The sequence below is a fragment of the Monodelphis domestica genome, chromosome 5 (assembly GCF_027887165.1).
Source record: "Monodelphis domestica isolate mMonDom1 chromosome 5, mMonDom1.pri, whole genome shotgun sequence".
NCBI lineage: Eukaryota > Metazoa > Chordata > Mammalia > Didelphimorphia > Didelphidae > Monodelphis > Monodelphis domestica.
The window spans coordinates 142,960,125-142,981,462 of NC_077231.1; the positions used below are offsets into that span (position 1 = coordinate 142,960,125).

General features: G+C 33.4%; 1 pseudogene; it reads right to left on the reverse strand.

The window, feature by feature from the left end:
* Positions 1–8,313: 8,313 nt before the first annotated feature.
* The window catches only part of LOC130454721 (ubiquitin domain-containing protein UBFD1-like), a 40,742-nt pseudogene continuing 27,717 nt past the window's right edge, over positions 8,314–21,338 (reverse strand).

Below are 21,338 nucleotides of genomic sequence, written 5' to 3' on the forward strand. Positions count from 1 at the left end.
TAATGTAACATCATCTGTGCATTTCATTAGAAGGTAAAACAGGTCTGCTATCTCACACACAAGCCTTTAAAAGACAGAATCAAGTAGAAAATGTGCATAGACTCCAGAACAATTGAGAATTACTTTTTATTATAAAAACTAGAGCCATTTTTAAGGGTGAGACAGTAGCATAAATAGTTCTGAAGGCTTAGAATTTCTCGTTACCAAAGGGACCTACATTTCACATGTGGGGCATATTAATTAGTCTGTGAAATCAGAGGACTGGTAGCAGTGCTATCACATGTTTGAAGTTATATAGGCCCCGCACCAAATTTCATTCTCATGTATTAGCCAGAAATTTCTCTGAAAATAATAATTAACAAATTCAGATATTAAGAAGAAAGACTGAGCAAATCAGCATTTCACGTATTGCCCTAGCATGAAACACAAGTGTGAAAATGAATCTACCAATTCCAAGTGTAGCCCCAACCTTTTTGTAGTGCCAATAATTAAGGAAATTGTAAGCATCTAAGTAAAGTTTCTGCATATTGCTACAGGCGAGCTGGGACAAGTGCTGTCATCTATTTTTATTAAATACTATTACTGTGTCTTCTCCATAATAAAGTCCTTAAGACATGTTTGGATTTATTATGCCTCTCAGTGTTTTCCTCTGATAATTATTTAAGATGGGCTAGGGTCTCCTCAGGAGGTTTTGGAAGAAAATAATCAAGGCTGTAATTCCCTCTGGGCTTGAGATTCATGCTACAGAGGCAGGTAAGTCTTCTAGTCCATTATACTGATAGTGCATGGTTAGAATTCAAGTGCTGATGCCATGTTCCCTATGGAGGCCCTGGAAAATGTGTATCACCCTTCATATAGTCTGTGGAAATGAACTGGTATGTGTCATAATAAAGACAATTAAGTAAGAGGGATAGAAGAGTAAGGTTGAAGGAGAACCTGGAATTGATTCTTCATTGTCACTTAATTGCTCTGTGACTGTAGATAATTAATCACTTGACTTTTCTGAACCTCATTTTCCCCTTATCTATTCCATAAGGCCAACATGAAAAAGCACATTGTAAATTATAAAGTTCTATTTAGATATGAGATGGTGATGACAACGACCATGATGAAAATCACATTTCTTTTTCTACTTAATAAAGGACATCACTTTGTCTCAACCTTAAAATAAATCCTAGGTTTCCCCTCTCTGCCTCTTTCATAGGTGCAATGAATTCTTTTAAAATTATACTTATATTTTGGGAGTTTGAATGGGAGGTGGGTTATACTTATAATTTCATCAGTTTTGGGAACTCTTGGTAAGGAAATTCATTAGTAACTGCTCAACAACTTTGAGATGTACCTGGACTGCTGAGAGCTGAAGCTCAGGGATTATACTGTTCTTGACTCTAGATTGATTTTTAATTCCCTACAACTTTTACCTCTACTATAATACTTAGCATCTTTCCTGGGCTGGGGATTGATGGGGCATTACTGATTATTTGAGATTATAAGTAAATCATTTTTTCCTTTGCCATTTTCATTTAACAATATATTTAAATACTTTAGCATTCATTTTTTTAAAAATGAGTTTCCAATTTTCTCCCTCCATCCCTTATGCCTCTCTCCTGCCCATTAGGAAAGCAACCAACACGTCAATTATATGTATGGTGTCATATGAATTATATTTACATATTAACCACATTGCAAGAAAAGGCAAGAAAGTTTAAGTGAAAAAATAGGCTTCAATCTGCACTCAGATTTCATTGGTTCTCTCTTAGGAAGTAGATAATGTGTGTGTGTGAGTCTTTTGAAATTATCTTGCACCCTTATATTACTTTGAGTAGCTAAGTCATCATCCTTATACCATTGCTGTTACTCTGTACAGAGTTCTCTTGTTTGTACGAAATTTACTTTTCATCAGTTCATATACATCTTCCCAGGTTCTTCTGAAACCATGTACCTTCTCATTTCTCATAACATACATTGGATTCCATGACAATCCTGTGTAACAACTTGTTTATCCCTTCTTCAATTGATAGGCATCACCACAATTTCCAATTATTTTTCACCACCAAGAGAGCTGGTATAAATACTTTTGTACAAAGATCCTTTCCCTTTTTCTTTGATTTCTTTGGGCTACAGAACTTTGTTAGGTCAAAGAACATGCACTTTTTTCATTTCTAAATTGTTCTACACAATGTTTGGACCATTCCTTTGAAAATTTTCCATAGTATCTAATGTAGTATTTTTCAGATAATGTTAACTCTGTAAATATTGTCGACTACTGATTTGCCATTTCTCTGATTACCAGATTTTTTTTCATAAATACAGTGAAAAGATATATAGAGATAACTGAGACACTATTTGAAGAATGTTTTCTAATAGGTTAGAATGATGTGTTCTATTCACTTTAAATGCATTTGGGTTATAAACATGTTGGATCTGGCATTTATATCAGTTGTCTGTGAATATTTGATAGTTTTCAGGAAAATAAATATTCAGGACAAAAATTAGCTTGAAGAATTTGGTGACAACCAACAATATCCTTCCCAAAGTAGATTAAAATGACCTTCACTGTCCACTTTTAAGAACAGTAGGATTGAGTTAGATGATCCTTGAAACTCCTTCCAGCTCTGTGCCTATGATTTATGACCCAATGACATGAAAATTGTTAGACTACTCCAGGAGTGAGAGTGTGACTTAGCTTTCACAATTGTAGTCACAATTGGAGTTTAGAAACTTGTAAGAAAGATAGTGACCATAGGCAATGATTTAAAACTCAAATTCTGAAGTCCTTGCACATACAATCATGTGGGAAAAGAATATGAAACTTTTGTCTATTTTAAAATAATGATGTTTATTGATATATTGATGTCACTTCATAAAGATTCCTCCTCCTAATCTCCTCAATTAATGAAACCCTTTCTTCTAATTAAAAAAAAAGTAATTCACCTAGAGGGATCTAGGTGGCAAAATGACCTAGAATCAGGAAGACTCATCTTTCTGAGATTAAATATGGTCTCAGAAAATTACTAGCTATATGACCCTGTAAAAGTCACTTAACTGTTTGTCTCAATTTCCTCATCTTTAAAATCAACTAGAATACTAAAAAAGAAACAAATAACAGTGCTTTTGATAAGAAAACTCCAGATGGGGTCACGAAGAATTGTACAAAACTGAAAAGCAACAAAATCAAGATATTGACCAGAGATGAAAACATATACTTCCCACAACCTGACTATCAACAATCCTAGAATCCATTAATTATATTTCTACCCCATCACACACATATGACTACTGACTACACCATATCGCATATACATGCTTTCTTTCTGTCCTTTGCATCTAGTAGTTCTATCAGTGGGGTAAATGGATTTGCAAAGTTTAATGGCTTTTCTAGTATAATTCAAATTCATAGCTCCAAAAGCAGTGAGTTAGCATATCCTCCCCTACCTTCTCCAATATTTACCATTTTCTTCTCATTATCTTTGTCAAGTCTGAGGGGGTGTGAGAGAACACCTCAGAGTTTTAGGTTGTCTTTTGCTTATTATTAATCATTTGCAGCACTGTTATTGACAACTTTCATGAAGAATAATGTAGTGGTGATATGAAAATATTAAAAAAAAACCCTTTTCTTCTCATAATCCCTTTGTGCCAATTTCTTTGTCTTCTGAATCAGGGAGAAACCAAGTCATTTCTAGATTGGAAAAATATACACTTGCTCCTCATTGCTAATTACTAATTCATCTTGCCTTCACTTTGGACAATCTATACATTAGCCTAGCTCTAGAAATATAGTTAAAATGAATATTGCAATATTGTAGAGAATGCTAGCCCTGGAGTCAGGAAAACTTGTGTTCAAGTCTTACTAGCTGTGTGACTTTGAACAATCTTTCTGAGTCCTTGCTAATACATCTAAAAAAAGTGTGGGTGGAGACTAGATGGCCTTTAAAATTCCTTCAAGCTCTAAACATATAATCCTACATAATTCCACCAAATAAGGTACTTTGATAATTTTTTAAAGAATCCCTGAAATAGTTGAACTTTTTACCTCACCAGAATATTGTGAGAAAAGTGCTCTAGAAATGTATTTTGCACTAAGTTGTTGCTATTGTTGTATCTGTGACTACATATAAATATGAACATATTCTGGGTTTAAATGCTCAATTTGAAAAATCCCATTTAATTTTGGATATTTACCAACAAGGAAGGGAAGCCAGGATGTTTTCAGTTCCTTACACTGAGTTAAGCAGGGCAGGAATAATGTTATCTAATAATGAGCAGAGATGTTAGCTGAAGAGCTCTGGCTCTCTTCCAGTTTGGTTAATTGCATCCTACCTGCTTAAATTCTCTTTTTATTTTCAAATGGATATTCACCATCCTTTCTAATTTGAAACAGCTGTTTGATGTTGGGAATTTTGGATCAGCAACTGGACTGGGGGTGGGGAAGGAAGGAAGAATCCTTTTTCTTTTGGTTTCAGAATGTTCTATGTACTGCCTTAGCTCATATATTTTGAGGATGGATTTTGATTATACTTAGTGGTTAAGATTAGAATAATCATATTTCTCCATATAGATTATAACCTCTTAAATTACTCCTAGAGGTATGATGATATACTGTTTATAACATATTTTGGTACAATTATAACTTTTAGTCTGATCAATGATATTTCTATAAGTTTAGTTAGGTATTTAATAATCTATAGAGTATCCTATTCTCTCTTTTTTCTTTTATTTCTCATTCTCTTTCTTTTTATCTCTTTTTGACTCTATGTCTCCCTATCTGAATCTTTATCTTTCTCATTTCATTCTGAATTGTTTTCCTTTTTTTCTCAGTTTCTTCATTCTGGGATGATTTCATGATGCCCAACAGTCATAATGAGCGGTGTTCTTTAAAGTCTCTGCCAATGATCTCCTGAGATTTGGTGACTAATACTAGCTCAGCATTTCCTAGAAGATCAATTGGGACATCCTTTCAACTGTCAGAAGTAAGTTCACAGTGGAATCTGAAACAAGGTGAAACATGACTTTCAGTCTTCCAACTCCTTCAATTTAGGTTAGGCCTGACATCCATTTTGCTAAACTTCTTAAATGAATCTGGGCTGGAGGTTAGAAGGCGAATGATCTTGAACTATAATTATGGAAGTATGAAAGCCAGTTCTTATGTGTGGCTTGTTCTCTCAACAGATGATATTCAACTGCTTTGTAAGCAAGACCTTTTGTGTGGCCACATTGGACTATTCTTTTTGGGTGGCAGTCCCAAAAGAACCTGAATTATGTCCCATCTCTCCATGTCTACTTCTTTCTCTGCTTGTTTGGCTCTTTCTCTAAAGAGGTATATAATTTATTTGGTATCTTTCTATGTAGTTTATGTTATTTCAGTGTACATGTATACATATATTCATATTATGGATATAGATATTATGCATAAGTATAGATATACACATAAATCTATATATAGTTATCATTAGCTCTTCTGACATTTATTGTAAGGATATTTTGAAAAATTCTTTGTTATATTTCTTTTTATTTTAATCTGGTTTTAAAAGCAGGTTTTTATTTTCTACATAGACAAGTTAATCAGCCCAAAACATTAAAATAAAGCTCTTAGTCATCTTCTCTAAGGAATATTTTATTTACTGGGAAAAGCGAGAGAAAAATCCATATAAGGACTTACTGTAGATTAAATTTCTTTAAGTTCTGATATGGAAATTACAGACTGACCTTGTGTAGTTTTTGGTAACCCAGTTTCTTCTTCCTTGTTTTGATGAAATTCTTAGAATATGTCTTTCTGCTATTTATGGAGGGATAATCATCTTTCCTGTTGTCAATCAGGTAAAGGTTGCCTTTTTCAAGGGAGGAAATTAATGGGGTCTTCAGAACGGTTCTTCCACTATCTTTGTGAAGGTATTTCTCCCATCCTCCCTACTCTTCCTATCACTTAGCATTTATTCTTTAATCATATTGTCATACAAGCCTATTATTTAGCTTTTAGTACATCTTTCTTAAGCACTCCAATAAGCAGCATACTAAGGGTGGATGAGTTTCATTAAATGTCAATCTCAGAGGACATTTCTAGAACTGCTGAATTAATATGAATTAATGGAGCTTTTGGTTTGAACCAAAAGAATTCATAGTAAAAGAGATTATTCTATTTTTTAAAAATTCAGATCTTTGCTTTCATCACTGTGAAGACATCCCTGGAATAGAGGAAATCTCCCACCCTTGTGACAGGTCATCAACATTCTTTCTGTAACTTAAAATCTTAGGGAACCACATGGGGGAAATAAGGAAGCCATGACTGCCACAGTCAAACAACTGCTACGTGTCAGAAACTGTACTTGACAATTGAGTTTCCTGATTCCCTCTCCCCACTCTATCATGTTGCCCTGGCTAACCAGCATTATCTTTGGTTACAAGCTCTTGAAGAGGTTTCCTTTATGCTGGCTTTCTTGTAGTCTTTTCAGATATAGGCTTCTCTGTTCTGATCACAAAAAAAAAAAATTCTTTAGGGAAAAGGAAAGATAGGAAGATCAAAAAGGAAGAAGTATATTATATTTAAGCCTCAGATTATTTTCTCTTTAAATGTTAAGAATGTGTGGACAAAAATGTGAATTTGGGGGCCAGAAAACCTGGTTCTAAGTATGACATTGGCTGAATATTTACTTACAGATAAGTTACCTAATTTCTTAAGACTCTGTTTCCATGGGTGTGGCTGGGTTGCTGAGTGGATTGAGAGTCAGGCCTAGAGGTGGCAGATCCTGGGTTCAAATCTTGATTCAGATACTTCCTGGCTGTGTGACCCTGGGCAAGTCACTTATCTCCCAGTGCCTAGTCCTTACCGCTCCTCTGCCATGGAAATAATACATGGTATTGATTCTAAGTCAGAAGGTAAGGGTTTAAAAAAAAGAATTCAGTTTCCTTATGTGTAAAAATGAGAATAATAATACTTAAACTGCCTGCCTCACTGGATGGTTGTGAAGAAAATACTTTTAAATAATTTTTTTTTATGAAATCAGTTAGGGTCAGGACAATTGGAAAATTTTATTCTGTATAGTTTGACAGGCTATTGAACAATTCTCAAGACAGCAGGATTGAGCTATATTCAATATGGGGTAGTAGGACATGGATAGTGATGTATCTTGTCCTTTATAAGGTGAAAAGTTTTGATGTTTTTTAATGCCAAGTTTCTCTAGAACACAACAAAATCCATTCCCACATGCTATGTTAAAATGCTTGTGATTTTCTTAAATAATAATTTCCTCAGATCAATTACAGTAGGCACATAAAAAATAGTGAAATGGAAAGAACAACTTAGTGGGAGTCAGATATCTTGGGTTCAAGTTTCAATTCTATCACTCTGTCTTTGGGAAGTCATGTAATTTCTTTGAGTCTCAATTTTCTTATTTTACAAAGAAATCTTTGAAATGAGGCAGGCTCTGACTTTGTATGATTTGTTGATTTTTATGTGCAAGTCACTGTGCTTAACTTTGTCATTGAATAAAATTTATAATTTTCTCATAGCACTTTTAAGGTTTGGAAAGCACTTTATGAATATTATCTCAGTTAATCCTCATAGCAATCCATGGAAGCAATGCTATTATTATTCCCACTTTTAGATAAGGAAACTGAGGCCTAATGACTTGGTACAAAGTGGAATGATGCTAAGTGATTTGTCCAGCATCACTGAGCTCTTCCATATATAATAGGTGATTGAAATCTATATATTCCTTGACTCCAGTTCATCACTCTATCCATTATAGCACATCCATTACTTCAGAGCCAGTACCTGCTTTCCTTATAGATAGAAACTACAATATCTTTGATTTCAATATTGGTTTACATTTTTAATCATGTTCTGTAGACAAGTCATCAGTAAAGATGTACTGCTTAAGTAATAGACTGGTCAATGTTGGCGATTAAGATATCAATAGAAATAGTGAATAAGTAAATTTTGCAGAAGAAAATTCAGAGATTTGGGAATACACACACACACACATATGTATATATAAATATGTGCAAAGTAGTGATACTCATTTACTTCCCATGACTTTCTTAAAATAGTTACTTCAAGAACAGGGAATCCTAAATTAGAGTCCATAATGATGTTTTAAATATATATTTTGATGTCTTTATTGATGTTAAGATATTTTAAATGACTGATTTCCCTTTTAATTCTGTTTTATGTTATATACTTAACAACATAATTTTGAGAAGTGATAACAGATTTCCAAAGCAGTCTACAACACAAAAAAGTTGGGAATCTTTGCTTTAGAGTCAAAATGTATACACAATTTATAGAGGCTTTCCAAGGTCTGTGTGGAAACCTCCTCAACCAATATAGTTGACAGCATTTCCATGAACAAAGAGTCTGTCTTTGTGAGAGTCCTTGCCTGAAAAAAAAAAGGTCACTCCATAGCCAACTTTAGATTTTGCGTAGAAGACTTGTTCAGATCCTGATTCTGCACTTATTCTCTCTATAATTTTAGACAAGTCACTTCATTTGGTAGATAATAAGCACTTAATCATGTTGTCTAGTTGACTGTGAACCTCGATTTACTAATCTATGAGATTAGGGTTGGATTAATTGATCCAAGAGATTCCTTACAGTTGTAAATCCTTGTAAATTTCTGAATCTAGTGCTGAGCCTCTCCAAATTTAGCTCACAAATGGCAAATATAAGGCAAAGCTAGCTAGATCCACATTAGAATTCCTTTTAGCTTGTTAAGAATTATCTTAGCCTTTGAGAATCTATTAACTCCAAGTTTATAAGGGGCATCTGAATTGAAATGTGCATTACATATGAACGAGCTATCTTTCTGTCTCTGTCTCTGTCACTTTGTCTGCTTTGTTTGAGTTTCTACCTGTTTTGATTTTCTTATTCTCTTTCTCTTTGTCACTCTTTTACTTAAACATGCCATCTTCTCCTTCATTCAAGTAACTATAAAAATGTAGAATAGGATAGGTACAAGAGCAGAACTCAATGTAGGTGACTTAATACCTTTTCCTACATTGACCTCAACTCTGTTAACTCTTATGTTGATTGCCTGTCCTTGTATGACTTTTTCCTGGTTGACTGACTCCAGAAAGATAATACTATAAGACATCATCCCCCCCTATTTCTTTCTTTTCTTTCTCTGTCTCTGTCTCTCCCTCCTCTCTCTGTCTGTCTTTCTCTGAATCTCTTGAGTCTTTCTCTCTAGTTCTCTTGACTAATATGTGTGTTTTTGTCTCAGAATTTATTTTTTTTCTTTTTAAGTGAAGGAAATTATACTGTTGGCTATGACTTTGTGTGCTTCAAAACATCAGGAGAATCAGATGAAGAAAGCATCTTCAGCACCCAGCTCATCTTCAGCTTAGAAGACTCATGGGGTAAATATTCTGTATTTTGTAAATTATTTCAGTGGGGTCAATGCCTTGAAGAAATGGTTTTAAGTTTGATCCTATTCTTCCCAGAAATCAAAGGATATAGGGTGATGTGTGCCCTTAAAATAATGAGGGAGATATCTGTATTTCTCTTCTTACCATATCTTAGAAGTAAATGCCCTTTTGCAAAAGCTAAAATAAATAAATAATCAGATTCTTTGACTCTAGTCTGTCAATGAGCTCTGAGGCCATCTGAATAATCTCTCTAACATCCAAATCTTATTGACAAGGAAAATTATGAAATATTTTTTGTCAATTGCCTTTATAGGAACTAGTGTATTTTACCCATCAAATCCTCTTGATTTATTAGAACTACCAATTTAACAATCTTATTTAAGAAGGAAACAAATTTAGTGTGGCATGACTTTTACTTAATGAACCTAGTTTGGTTTATAGTGATCACAGCCTTTTTCCATGTATTCATGAACTAATTCTTTAAAATTCAATTCCTGTTTTTATACAGGAAATAAATAGGTGCCACATTTTTTAGATTTTTAGAGACTCAAGGCTGAAGTTGGTCTTTGGGGCTTGGTGTGATGACAGAAGACCATATACCCATTATCTTGGGTTATGTCTAAGATTTGCCTTCATTTAGAGAAAAGTCCTAATAGTTAGTAAGAAGCTTAAGATTAATGGACATCCTAAGACTCCTCAATCTCTTTGGTGTCTCCCTACCCCATTACAGGATGAAGTTGAGTGAAGATTGGAAAGGGAAGGACTAATGCCCATAATCCTTACTACCACAGTTGGCTCAAAGTTGCAGCTTTAGGGGGAAAAAAAGCACATCTGTAATAAGTATACTTATAAAAAATCCAGTGGAGACAGAGCTAAATTGGATTTTAGAATATGCTAATTATTTTGATCAGTATTTCCCCCCTTTATAGGAAGTAGCTTATAGAATAGAAAGAACCACATTAAGAAAGAAACAATAACAACTACTACCAAGAAAGAATCTCCTTTAAATGCATTTCCTTCTGCATACTGGCAAGCAGCAAAGGATTTTTGACAAGGACTGCGCTGTAAAATATTTCCAGGGAATGTCTCCACCTCTGTTGCTAAATCCCACTTAATACCTGCTGAGTATATGTGACTGCCCAAGCTTAGGTTCTTGTTTCGTATAGGCATGCAGGAATGAGCACACACAGATCACAGGGGACATGTCATTTCAAAATTCAAGGAACTTCTTTCCTTACCAGAGTCAAAGGCTTGTACTTTTACGTGGTCAGCTTGCTTAATGTCACTATGGTCCCCTTTGCAAATAGGATATCCGAAGTCAAGGTAGATGAGCTTAAAATGGGAACACAACAGTGAAAAAATAATTGTGACATGCATATTTGTGGCATAGGTTAAATTCTTCTTAAGTACTCTCAACTATCCTCTATTAAAGTAGGGAAGTCATTGTGTCTGTTTTATCACTTATTTCCTGAGGACATCTGTCTTTACATTAAAAATCAAACAATCTAATGATGCCCTTTTCATTTAAAAAACTCAAAGTTGTACCTCTGCTTTTGTTTTTATTCCCATTACCTTATATCTCCTCTCTTTGACCATTTCCATCTAAAATCTTCTATTTGAAATGAAAAAAAAAAAGCAAAGCAAAACCAACTGCTATAACAATTACATCAGTGTGTGTATGCCCTATTTGACATCCATAGAATCCATAGACATCCACCTTCTATTTAATTTCCCTCTAGATTTAGAATTCTACCTTTTTTCAAAGTATGAAATTTAGTTTATTTCTTCACATAGGCCCCCTTGCAAACCAGCAACTTGAAAGGATTATTTGGAAATCAGTATGTGCATACATTGTATTATAAATTCCTTTTTGTTTGAAAATGAGATGAGGAAAAAAAGATGGAAATGTTTGAAATATGAATTTTAAATGGCTTTTAATGACAAAGGCTATATCCCTTTTCTGGAATTAAAAAAATGAACCAATCTTAATTTTGGTTCATGGTTTAAGAATTATTTGCTTTATAATTAAGCACCTTTATAATTTGCTTACACACTAGTTTTTCCCCTTTATATTATTCATCCCATATCCCTTCTAAAATTGTTATTCTCTTCAACCACTAGGAACTAGCTACTGGGATAAAAATGATGGGAATATTGTTGTGGAAAGAAGGTGGAAAGGTGGAAAGAATTGACCAGTTTATCTAAAATTTGTGCTAGAGGAGAGGAGGTTTGGGTATAATCTGATGAACACTACAGATTTTTATAGAACAGATTTAAAATAATTCAGAAAAAAATGGATTTAATGGACTGAAATTTTACCGGATGAGTGAGCCTAAAAAGTATAGAAATTTTCAAGAGTTAAATACTGAAGACATAAAGAGAAGCAATTCTGAAAATGAGTAAAGTGGGGAATTTCCTGAAGACAACAGTATAGATGCACTGGCAATGAAATGAACAAATAAATTTTTTTTAAAATTCTTCAGAGAATATCAAAGTCAGAGTAATGAAGGAGAGAGAGGAACAATAGCATGACTATCTTGTGAGAGTAATTTCAGCACTGATAAAGTTCAGAATATGAGAAAGTTGGCAAAGAAAGGTATGGACAAAAAAGGCTTATAAAAGTCTTTATTGGAGGAAATAGGAGAATGAAATAAATGATAGGAATACTTTTTCTGGGTGGTTGGGACAATGATTACTAACACAGACAGAGACAAGTTAAAGCTGCTTAATTTTTATTTTATTTTTTGCTTCACTGCCAAGGAGAATGATTTATGAGGTGGTAAGGGAGTATCCACTGCCTTTTAGAAATTCAAGTCACCAAGGAATGATGAACTATATCCTTAAGTATTTAAAAAAGTGTTAGATGAGATTGCTGACTCAATGCCATTGGTCCTTAAAAGACTGTAGAGAATAAAAGAGGTACCAAGTAACTGGAAAGGATCAATATCTTGATTTAAAAAACTGGAAAAAGTGTTATAAACCAGCAAAGTTGATTTCAATTCCTTTTAAAATTCAAGAATCAGAAAGATCAGTTGGTTGGACATCTAGAAATGGAAGGTATCACAAAGAACCAGCATAACTGAAATAAGAACAGGTCATGCCAGACTAACTTCATTTCCTAGTTGACAAGCATTGTACACTATAGAACAAACACAAAGGAATGTTGTAGGTATAGTTTAATGAGATTTTAGCAGAGCACTGTCTTAAGTTGTTCTGGACAAGACAGAGAGATGTGAGTGACACAATCGTACAGTTAGGTGGATTTAGAGTTGGATGAATGACCCAACCCCAAATATAGTCACTATATGTTTTATATCAGTTTGGAAGGAGGTCACTAGTAGACTATCCTGGGGCTCTGTCTTACCCCCATGCATTTTAGTTTTTTTACCAAGGACTTGATTAAACCAATAAATGATATTTTTATCAGATCTACAGATGACTCAAAGACAAGAGGGAAACCAAAATCATCAGATGACAGAGCTGGAAAAGGCACTTTAAAGGCTAGAACATTAGTCTGAACCTAATAAAATGATAATAAAAAGACATATCTCTATCTATGTTTATCTATCTATCTATCCATCAATCCATCCATTGTCAGGAATATAAAAGATTTTTTAAAAAAGCATTTATAAAAGTAGTCTAAGACTAGAGAGGTGATGGCTACACTTCAAAATATATTCTTTTGGAAGTTAAACTTTAAGAAACATGCTGATAATCTGAAGAACCTTGATATTATTGCAGATGAAGATCTATTGAAAGAAATGGAAATACTAACAATGTAGAGGAAAAGACATTGAGAGGTGTGATAATTTTATTTTCAAATATTTGAAGGATTCTCATGTAGAAGAATAAATAAATTTGTGCTTCTTGGTTCTAGAAGGTAGCAGCAGTAATAGTAATAGTAATAATAGTTAACATTTATTTTAAACTTTAAGATTTATAAAGTGTTTTATAATTATCTTATTTCTTCCTTATAACAACCTTGACATGCAGATATTATCATTATCCCAGTTTTTGGATGAGGAAGGAGATGGAGAATGAAAGAAATTAAATGACTTTCATGGATAATATAGATATTTAATATCTAAGATAAATTAAACTTAGGTCCTTCTGACTCTTAAGCTCTTTGCTAATATACCATCTACATCCCATATTATATTCAATTGTCTCATTCATGTCTTAACCTGGTTGAAGGTAACCAACACACTTCAAACATGTGAAAACTTTCCCTGGAAGAATGGGTGGATAAGAACACCAACATTTGTGAAGGCAGCAGACACTATGGAATGCTAAGGGTCTGGTCATACACAAAGATGCCAGGGTATTCTACTACATCCCAGGCCACTGCCAGTCAACCTGACTTTTGTCTTGCCACTGGACTTGGATGATTCTAGAAGAGTGAGACCAACAATTTTGTGTAAATCTGCCTTCCTAAAGTCCAATTCATTAGCAAGTCTCAATATCCCCCTATTATGCCATTGCCTCTTTTTCTGAATTTAAATTTATTTATTCATTACATTAAAATACCCAGGTAACTCCCTACCTTCCCCTATTAGGGAAGACAATATTTGACTAAAAAGATATGCATATATAAAACCATTCTTTGTTTTTTTCTACTTATCAGTTCTTTCTTTGGAGGTAGAGATATACTACTCATTTTTCAAGCAATATTTCTGCTGCTAATACAATGGTGTCTTGATTTTGCTTGTTTCATTTGTTATAACTTTATGTAGGTCTTTCCATTTAAAAAAATGAAATTGACCTGTCATTTCTTACACTATAGTAGTATTCCATCATACTCATATGCCACAACTTGTTTAACCATTGACCAACTAATGGATATCTCTTCAATTTCCAGTTCTTTGCCACTACAAAGAGGTCCTAGAAATATTTTAGAACATATAGGTTCTTTTCCTTTTTCTTTAGTCACCTTAGAAAATGAATTGAATAGTGGTACTGCTGAGTCAAGAGGTATGCACAGTTTTGTAATCCTTTGGTTATCATTCCAGATTGTTCTCCAAAATGGTTCAATCAGTTCATAGTTCTATTGAGAGAGTACTGTAATGTAGGGTCTTCATCCAGTAGGTCCTTTTCAAGAGATGATCTCTTGTCCATGTAAAATCTCTCATCTCTGATCTTACAGTATTAGTGTCTCCCTTTTCCCACATTCTCTCCAAGAGTTGTCATTTTATTCTCTTATTTTAATGAATTTAACAGGTATGAGGTGGTTTCTAATAGTTGTTTTTGATTTTGATTTCTCTAATCAGTAATGACATAGTTTTTTTCATATAGTTGCATATAGCTTTGGTTTTCTTCATCCAAAAGATATCTGTTCATAATATTTGACCATTTATCAGTTAGGATATGGCTCATATTCTTATAAATTTGATAAAATTTTTTATATGTTTTAGATATGAGACCTCTATCTGAGAAACCATCTATAAGTTACCCCACCTCACCTCCTTTCCCCCCTCCAAACATATTGCTTTTCTTCTCATTTTGGCTACATCCATTTTCTTTGTACAAAGTCATTTCAATTTAATGTATCCAAAATGATCCATTTTACATATTATAATGCTTTCTATCTATTCATAAATTCTTTTCCTATGCAGAAATCTTATAGTTTATATGTTCCCTGTTCTAATTTGCTTTTGATAACTCCCTTGTGCCTAGTTCATGTAATCATTTTTATCCCATGTTGGCAAATGGTGTAAGATACTCGTCTATAGTTTCATTGGTTCTTTTAAAAAATGAACATTTGCTTCCTTTAGAAATAAGTGGATACTCAACACAAGTAGAAATAGGCTTGATATAAGGAGACATGACCTAACTTAACTATTAGAACTAAACAAATATGGAATGGGCTTCCTTGGGTGGTAATGGCTTCTCTCTTAATAACAAAGTCTGGATAACTATTTCTGAAATATATTGTAAGAGAATCCTTTGAGTAGTTAGCAGTTTGACCAGATTGCCTTTGAGATCTATTTTAGTCAAACCTCCACCTATCAAAGATTCTCAGAAACTGTGAAAACTAGCTTTAAGGTGGTTATAGTGTTTCTTCTTTGTAACTTTGACATCCTTTACTACTCACATCAAAAAGTCTGTCAATTTGATGAGATATATATTTCCCAGGCTTGAAAGTAGTTTGTCCCAGAAGATGAATAAGACTGACATACAGTCTTACCACTATACATTCACCCAAACCACATTTTCTTTGTCACTTGATTTCAACATCCATATGTAGCTGAACATAATCTAAGGAAGATCTCCTTTAAAATGTTTTACTGATCCAATACCATGGGAAAGACTGATCTTACCAGGGAGAAGAAAAAATAAGGATTATTTTTCTTGAACAAGTCAAAGCATGCCAAATGGGAGTGTGTTCAAAGTGAATAGATGCTACATGGATAGACATTTCAATCATATTCATATATATGTGTGAAAACTTGGTAAAACAGCACACTATGGCAAAATTGGAAGACAAATAGCATTTACATTGTCCGGAACCAATAAGAGCCATACTTGCTCCCAATTGGAATAATAATAAACTGTGTTTTACCCCAATCCCTTCATTTTACCTGGAATCTAAAAAAAATGAGTGAAGCTTCAAATTACTCTCCTTTAAAATTGAAAAAAAAATGTAGTCCTAGAATATAAGAGCAGGAAGGAACCTTAAAGAGCATCAATCCAATCTGCTTACTTTACAATTAAGGAAACTGAGGGCTAGAGATTTTATATATTCTGTCCAAGGACATACAACTTTGTTACTAACCAGACCCCCAATCTTATAGTCTAGAAATCTCATATTTATGCCGTTTTATAACTTCTGATGTAGATGGAAGAAATACAAATACTTGTAATTTTATGATTACACTTCTCTGAGGGTGCTTGTTTATTGGGCCTATATTGAGACAATGGTGGGATACTTCACTCTATTGCAGTTGAATGTCAATTCCAAAGTCAGCCTCTCAGTTTTATAGACAGATATACAAAACTATCCTTTGCTATTGATAATGGAAATTAGCAGTGAATATAATAGTAGGGGTTTTTTTTAGATGAAAGAAAAGTGTGAAATACCTAGTAATTTTCTCTTTCTCCTTAGTAGTAATTTATCAAATAACACTTTACAAATGTTTTGCGAAAAGGATACCTTAACCATTCTTCAGCTCTTATTTTGTTATTGTTCATTTAATACCTTGTAATGTAGACATTTTACTTCTAGTTATTTTATTATTTTTATTAATGATGCCTAACATGTCTAGGCAAATGTAAAATCAATCATGTAGTCAAAATTTCATGAAAATTTGTTTTGATATCATGTAGATAAGTTACACATAGAAATAATATTTTTGATACTAGTTAATGTGCATTTGTAAGAAATATAATTTGATTATGATAGCAGTCAAAATACAAGTTTATTAAGACCATAAATTATATTGATATACTACATGTTATTATTGTGATGAGTATAAAATTGTGTTTAACAAACTTAAAATAAATGTCAAAGGTTTACCTCTCTTGCAGTCCCAAGTTAGTTTCCAATTAGAGGGAAATGCAAACCACAGTTTGACTTTACAGAATGATTTCATTGGTGGTCCTGTATGAGGCACTAGTGGAAAAGTGGATCTCACCAGAGAAAGGGAATTGTAAATCTCTATTGAGATTTCTTTTTGTGTTTTTTGAGTGATCTCTAGAGTGAAATAAAGGCTATCCTTTGTCTAGTATGCATTGTTACCTTGAGTGCTTCAATGGGAGCCAAGGACTCTTTTAACCACATCTGTGGAGACCAAGATAATAGTTGAATTAAAGATACATTCTGAGATTTCCCAGAGGCAAATTTGAATGCAGAAAAAAAGAAGCCAAAAACATATGGAAAAAAAACCCTGTGTATATGAAATGAGCCCTGAGAAGGTAAACAATACTAAGACTGAATCTTGTATATTAAAGCCTATAGTTTATGGAACTAGGCCACAAGTTATAGTTATAAAGAAGGGATTTCCTGCCTCATACTTAAGTGAATGTAGTCATAGAAGGCCCCAAATTATCAAGTTACCTTTCCAATACATGTATTATAAATTTACAACTTATTCTTATTGTGCTCTAAATTTGAGTCTACTTCTCCCATGGATACTGCTTCTATTTATAGACTAGGCATCAGGTTTACTGGGAAAATATTTTGAAACTATTGTATTTTTAAAATTCTATTTGAAGTCATGACTTTGTTAAGAGATACTTGAGTTTATTGGCTGATTGTTGAAAAGCACAAGGGGAGAAGATCAAGAGCCATTCTATACCTTTCATGTATCTTCATTGTAAGAGCAACCGTGTTACCAACCTACCAATGGAAGTAAAGGTTTCAGGACTAACTGGAGACAAATGTTCCATTGGCATAAGTTTTGAATATTTCTTTAAAGTGAAAATGTATATGTATACATTGTTCCACTTTAAGAAATCCATATAGATTTTCATTGTACTTCTACAGTTACTTCTTTAATTACTCCAGGAGTTTTTTGAGAGCTAAAAACAGAAAACGTGTAGAACAAAACTGAAAATTTCTTCAGAATGAGAGTTTCAAAATTTGGCAACTTTCAGTGAAGAAATTTTCCATTTCTTTTCCTGGGGAGATGCATATCATAAGATAGCTGTAATCCTACCTAAGATAGAGCCTGAGAATTAGAAATACTTTGATTGACGGTCCAAGGCAAAAGTAGTTAATTTATACAATGCCTAATTACAGTTAATTTCTCTCATGTAGGTTTGATTTAGAATTATAGGATATTAAGATTGAGAATTGTAAAGTACTACTGAGTCAAGTTGTCATAAAATCAAACTATTTTATATAAGGAAACCATGATTCTTCAATATTTTCATATTGCCATGTAGTATGAGAGTACAAAAAGAGAAAAATAAGAGTTTTAAAAGTTCAAGTCATGGAAAAATAATTTGACTTGGTATAAAAGAACTATAATTTTATTATAATTATATTATATTTGTAATATAACATATTACAAATATATATTATAATTATAACTTTTCTTCATTAAAAAGAAAAAAATTAAACTTTGGAACTTTTAATTTTTTTAAAAGTTAAAAAAATTAAATTAAAAAAGATTTTTTAAAATCCTTCTTACACCTCATTGTGTCCATGATGAAATTCAGTAATAGAAAAATCATGTGATGTTACTCAAAGTCACCCAACAAGCTTGTGGCAGAACAAGAGCTGTGCCCTAATATCCCTGATATAAATTTAGAGTGCCTGCCATTCTACCACACTGCTTATGCTTCCACAGTGGGGTTTTAATAAATGAATGGTTCCCTTCCATAATGCGATTCTAGTAAATGAATAGTGGATTGGGCCTATATTTTCATAAGGTCAAAAATGGGAAGCAATATCAGTTGTGGATTCTGAGAAAAAAAGCAAAATACATATTTATTTATCTTAATACCTCTTCTTAATTTTCCAATTTTTTAAAAGAATTACTTAATTTCAAAGGGAAGCAAAAGTAACAAAATATACTTTTTTCTGGAAACTGTTTTTTAAAAATATAGAAAGAGAAAATGCCTATTGGTTAGCAAAAATAAACACTAATGGAACCATTAAGTGTTCCTTTTTCATAATCCGACAAGAAACAGGTGAAAATAGAATTTAAAGGCATGTGAGTAGTGATGGTAGAATAGGTTTGAAGAAGCATGGGATCCAAAGCTTCACCGCACACCCCAAATGTGAATAACTATTTGTGAGCTTAAATTATATAATTAGAGAATATATAAAATGGGAGAACTGAGATGGAAGATAAAGGGGAATGTGTAATTTGAAACCATTAAGTCCATGATAACTCATGAAGCCATGATATTGTTTCATTGGGGAATAGGTGAGGTGACTAAGTGGAGGGAAAGGGACAGGAGGAAAGAAAGAGAGGAAAATCAGTTTGATGGGGAAAGACAGTCCCACTGAAGAATACTCTCATGGTACATGAGGCGGGGAGTGGGGGGGCGGGAGATGTAATCTGTAATGAGAGATGTTGATCTTATAATGAAATTAATTTTCATAGAGTTGGTTCTCTGGGAAACCACTTCCTCTAATATAATACTGTGACTTTTTGAATAATTCCTGCTTTAGAAAAAGGGAAATGAGAGATTTTAGAAGCCCTCTACATTCAGAATGGTCAGAAGACCCAGAAAGAAGATGATATAGCAAATGGGAAAAGAAATGATCATAGAGAAGGCAGAGGATAGAACTGAATCATGCAATTTGGGAAACAGAGATATCTATTATATGTCAATGTATAATTCTCAAGTGATGTTTTGAAGAAGGCATGAGAAATAAGTTCCATAAGGGGATAAAGTATACATGGCAATTACCTAGAAACTGGTTTGAAAAGGGAAACTACACTTGATAATTTAGAAACTTTATTTTCTATAGCAAATAAAAAAAAATTAGAATGGAAGGATTCAAGAAAACAATAAAGAAATCTTTCTTGGGAAAAGGCATGGAAAAAGAAAAAAAAATTCAAAGGAAGAGGGGAAAATGAGAAATAAGATAATTAAATTAATATTTTGTCATATTTTTGGAATTATTATTTTTTGTATATAGATGGTCTGCTAATTAGATTCATGCCATAAACTCAAGAGGGCATTTTTGGAACTCTAGTCTATAAATGCTTATTTTCTTTTCAAAATAATTTGAAATATCATTTGAAATATGCTTTTTATATGTCAACATCTCTTGAGTTTGCACAAAGTGAAAATTTTCCCTTAATTTGGATTTTTCAACTTTTCTCTTTTCAGTTTTTAATATTTTCTCAATTTTAGCTCTTATTTAATTTCATCTGTGTGTAGTGATGAAGCTATTTCTTATAATAATTCTGTTCATGTTTGCAATGTATCATTGTGTAATTTTGACCTAAGGATACCAATGACAAAAGGCAATAAGAAGCCCAATCCCTTAACTGGAAAGATCTAGTTTCAATTTTATTATACAATATATAGTACTGTCATATACTTCAAATATTCATGTATTCAATGTGCACATTTAAGGTTTTCTCCTTTAGTGCTATCTTTTTTTTTTAATTTTAAACATTATTTTATTTGGTCATTTCCAAACATTATTCACTGGAAACAAAGATCATTTTCTTTTCCTCCCCTCCCCACCTCCCACCACCTTTCCCTCTCCCATAGCCAATGCACGATTCCACTGATTATCACATGTGTTCTTGACTCGAACCCATTTCCCTGTTGTTGGTATTTGCATTAGAGTGTTCATTTAGTGTCTCTCCTCAGTCATATCCCCTCAACCCCTGTAGTCAAGCAGTTGCTTTTCATCAGTGTTTTTACCCCCACAGTTTATCCTCTGCTTGTGGTATTTTTTAGATCCCTGCAGATTATTCAGGGACATTGCATTGCCACTAATGGAGAAGTCCATTACCTTCGATTGTACCACAATGTATCAGTCTCTGTGTACAATGTTTTCCTGGTTCTGCTCCTTTCCCTCTGCATCACTTCCTGGAGGTTGTTCCAGTCTCCATGGAATTCCTCCACTTTATTATTCCTTTTAGCACAATAGTATTCCATCACCAAAATATACCACAATTTGTTCAGCCATTCCCCAATTGATGGGCATCCCCTCATTTTCCAATTTTTGGCAACCACAAAAAGGGCAGCTATGAATATTCTTGTACAAGTCTTTTTTCTTATTATCTCTTTGGGGTACAAACCCAGCAGTGCTATGGCTGGATCACAGGGCAGACAGGCTTTTATCACCCTTTGGGCATAGTTCCAAATTGCCTTCCAGAATGGCTGGATCAATTCACAACTCCACCAGCAATGAATTACTGTTCTCACTTTGCCACATCCCCTCCAGCATTCATTACTTTCCATAGCTGTCATGTTAGCCAATCTGCTAGGTGTGAGGTGATACCTCAGAGTTGCTTTGATTTGCATCTCTCTGATTATAAGAGACATATAGCATTTTTCAT